Source organism: Lathyrus oleraceus, chromosome 6, assembly GCF_024323335.1.
Source record: "Lathyrus oleraceus cultivar Zhongwan6 chromosome 6, CAAS_Psat_ZW6_1.0, whole genome shotgun sequence".
Lineage (NCBI taxonomy): Eukaryota > Viridiplantae > Streptophyta > Magnoliopsida > Fabales > Fabaceae > Lathyrus > Lathyrus oleraceus.
The window spans coordinates 218,757,517-218,761,884 of record NC_066584.1 but is presented as its reverse complement, the minus strand read 5'-3'; the positions used below and the strand labels follow the sequence as shown (position 1 = coordinate 218,761,884).

The 4,368-nt window shown below is 39.1% G+C and overlaps 1 pseudogene; it reads right to left on the bottom strand.

The window, feature by feature from the left end:
• Positions 1–3,895: 3,895 nt before the first annotated feature.
• LOC127099045 (uncharacterized) lies at positions 3,896–3,995 on the bottom strand (annotated as a pseudogene).
• Positions 3,996–4,368: the final 373 nt, after the last annotated feature.

Sequence of the window (4,368 nt, the reverse complement as noted above, 5' to 3'; positions counted from 1 at the left end):
GAGATAAGTTCTAACCCGAACTTGAATGCAATTAAGATAGGAGGATGGTATAGTCATGTTCGACTTGTGTGGAGTAGTCCTTAACAAGTTGGCTTGAGACCCATCTACTTAGTGGAGAGCCTGTTGGAGTTATGAATGACACACAAGTTATTTGTGGTTAGGCATTACTTCCTCTGATATGGGGTCCGAGAAGCTGAGGACTGTAGAACATTTAACCCCTCTTGGCCTATTTAGGATGTAATGTGGAGACTGTTCAAGTGTAGACTTGATAACAGTTGTTACGTGATACTACACTCAGACGAGTTTCTCTTGAGAATATTATGGGTTGATGAGTCAGTCATCATAACATGTAATATCCAATAGATGGAATGAAGACTCTAGGAACTTTTTAGAACATGATCTACAGGTTCTTATACTTAGTACACTCCTTTGGGATGGTTCTTAACCAGACTCCATGCTCGTGACTCATAACAAACCCTTTGATTCTTGGTTGATCCAATCAAGTCTTGTCAATATCAATGGAACTTAGGTGTTGATAAGGTGAAAACCATAATCCACCAAAATGGATGATTGATCTTGACAATGACTTGATTCATCCCTTGACCTTTGTTTGGCTGCCTTGTGTGTGATCCCTTATTTGTGATTATTGCATTCATGTGCATCATAACATTCATCACACGAAAAATATTTTCAAGGAACTGAGGTCTTATTTGCAAATATTTTCAAACCATGGATTATGGATGAAGGAACACTAAGAAGTACAGTTTCAGATGTCCAGACTTGAAAGAGTTAAGGAAGCTATCATATTTTGTATTAGATCCCTTGGACTTCAAGCAACATCATGGGAAGCTTTTATCTATTTTGTCTGCTGATGTGGTTGAAGGACTTTTGAGTGTGTTGGTTCAGTTCTATGATCCTCTCTACCATTGCTTCACTTTTCCTGATTATTAGCTTGTGCCTACGTTAGAGGAGTATGCCCATCTCTTGGGAATACTTGTTTATAGAAAAGTGCCATTTAGTGGATTGGAGGAGATTCCCAGATCTCATATTATAGCTGAAGCTCTTCAGTTGAAGAAGTCTGAGATAGAGGCTCATTGGGTGAAGAAAGGAGGATTATTTGGGTTGACTTCTGATTTCCTCGTCAAGGAAGCTACTGCCTTTGCTCAAGCCAGTTGTGTGGACGCTTTTGAAGCCATCTTTGTGCTGCTCATCTATGGTTTAGCTTTGTTCCCTAACATTGACAGTTTTGTTGATGTTAACGCCATTAGAATCTTCTTGATTGGGAATCCTGGGCCTACTCTGTTGGGTGATATGTACTTCTCTTTGCATCTAAGGAATTATAAGGGTGGTGGAACTATCATCTGTTGTGTTCCTCTTCTTTACAAGTGGTTTATTTCGCACTTGCCTTAGACGCCTACTTTTGTGGAGAACAAACAATGTCTAAGGTGGTCTGATAACACGAAATTATATCGCTTTTTAAGACTTAATTCAATTAAATTATTTTATCATTTACACTAATTTATCCCATTTTATCAGATATTATGCAGTATTTCTCTTCTATTTATATCAGGTACCCATTTTGAAGCAAAAGTGAAAAAGGGAAGAAAAGGAGGTGTAAAAAGCAACAAAAAGGAGAGAAAAGGAACCAAAGGCCAAAGCCCAGCCCAAAGCGCACAAGTCACCAATGCTGTGCCTGTGACGGACGTCACAGGACGCGTGACGAGCGTCACGCGAAGGAGCCTTGTGACGGACGTCACACATAGCGTGACGAGCGTCACGCAACCCCACTACCTTTGTGGCGCAAGTATCGCCCTCAGAAAGACTTGAAGAATAACGTTAAGGAATTGGTCTCCTATATGCACGCCGTGGATATAGCCACGCTGAAGAAGGAGAGAAACGGAATGCTGCTACCAAGGCCATTATAAATAGCCGTCTCACAAACCAAAAGTTACACAGTTTTTGCACGCTCAGTTTTGCGGAAGCTCTGCCAAATTTATTTTTTTCACGCCTTTGCTTATTTTTCTTCCTTTCCAGCATCGTCCATTTTTATTTATTTTATTTTGCAAGCTTTGTTTTCTTTTTCCCTTGCAATTTATTTCCCCCCGTTCTTAGCTTTTAGATATTTTTCGCGTAGTAGTTTCTACACCGGAAACTACTGGGCAACTTTATACCGGATTTAACCTTACGTTATATTCGAGTTTTTTTATTTCCTTGATTTAATTTACTGTTTAATTGAAGAATCGAAGAACAAATCCTACCGGCTTGTGGTGGAGTGTTCAAGACCATTGTATTACGCATTCAGGTTCTTTAATTGTTATTTAATTTTTATGCTTTATTCTATTGTTTATTTGCATTGCCTGCCTGAAATGAGTCTGTGTATGCATGATATTAATTATTATTTAGTAAGCATGTCTGGCTAATTTGCCTAGGTATCGGTATGTAAAGTAAGCAGAAAGAGGGATCAAAACTAAGTCGGTCTATTCAAACTTAAAATTAGAATCAATCTCTTTACGGTCTTAACTTACAGGTTTAATAACAAGATTTTTTACAAAGGTAAAAGACATAAAGAAGTTGAAACCAACAGAGCGAGAGTTTGAGGTTTTAACTGGACAGTGTAAGTTAGTCATTAAATCTATCTCAGGGCGAGAGCAAGTTTTAGAATTAATTAAATTCTGACCTTTTTCCAAAAAGTATTTTTAAAGGTTGAATGTGAGGACGAGAGTTAAGCATTTAGATTTAATTGTATAACCTAAGTCAACAGAGCGAAAGTTTGAGATAAGGGTGTTTAAAACGGTCAGTATTTTCTTAAAAAGAGTTTCTGCAACTTTATTGTTTTCAAAATATGATTTTTGACTTAATTATAAGTGACAGCAACATTAACATAAGATCATGGTTTCTTCAACAGAGCGAGAGTTTGAGATAAAGCCTTTAACCAATAAAGTTAGTCGAAACGATTTATTTTAAAACCGAGAGACCGACAAGGAATTGATTCCCTAGTTTTGACGAACCACATACCGATATCCGTTTTATTAATATTTAATCTAGATATTAGTTTAGCTCTTAGCTCCCTTTTCCCCAAACAATCAAACATTTTCACCTTAGATTTACGTAGTAACCTTAGATAACGGTACATCGATTCATAAGTCCCTGTGGGATCGATATCTTTTAAAACTACGCGATAGAACTGTGCACTTGCAGTTTGTATCCCATTCTCGACTCGCACAGTCGAGCGATCAAGTTTTTGGCGCCGTTGCCAGGGACTTTTATTCAATCGATATCGTAACTCTTCCGTTACGCTGTAGAGACTAAGGTTTCTTTTTCCTTCTATTCTTTCTTTCGTTGATTTGTATGCCACGCACTCGCTCTCAAGGCGAACCGCTCTATTTACGAATCAACGATATCGAACTATATCTCCGAGTCTTACGACGAATTCGGGAATATCGTGCTGAAAACAATCTCCCTCCTATAAACCTTCCTGATATCAAAAACATTTTTCCTTCTTTAACCGAGATGGCAGAACCAGCTCGTGCTCTTAGAGATTACGCCGCTCCATCGCAAGATGAACCGCATTCAAGTATTGCTCCGCCCGCAATCGAAGCAAACAACTTTGAACTTAAACCTTCACTGCTGCAGGCTGTGCAACAGAACCAATTCTCTGGAAATCTTACCGAAGATCCAAACCTTCATTTATCCGTATTTGTTCAATATGCTGATACTGTTAAAGCTAATGGTGTCACTTCAGAGGCAATTCGACTTCGTCTTTTTCCTTTCTCATTAAGAGATAGCGCTAGAAGATGGCTTCAATCTCTACCTTCCAACTCAGTCACCACATGGAACGAGTTGAAGAAAGTTTTCCTTGCCCGATATTTTCCGCCAAGCAAAACAGCTATGTTAAGAGCCCAGATAAACGGATTTAAACAGAAAGACAACGAGTCTCTTTTCGAAGCATGGGAAAGATACAAAGACATGATGAGACTTTGCCCACACCATGGTTTGGAAGACTGGTTAGTAATTCACACATTTTATAATGGTCTCTTATACAATACAAGGTTAACAATAGACGCCGCTGCAGGTGGTGCATTAATGAACAAACCTTATGCTGATGCTTACCAGCTTATCGAGAGCATGGCCCAAAACCACTATCAGTGGGGAACCGAACGAACAACAGTGGAAAAACCTCAACCGAAAACTGGCATGTACGAGATAAGTAACCTTGATCACGTCAATGCAAAAGTGGATGCTTTGGTCCAGAAGATTGAAAGTTTAAATGTATCACCACCAACCGCCGTGGTTGCTATAGCTCAGAATTGCGAGGTCTGTGGAATCCAAGGCCACACTCCTGCGGAATGTCAACTCTTGACTGGAATC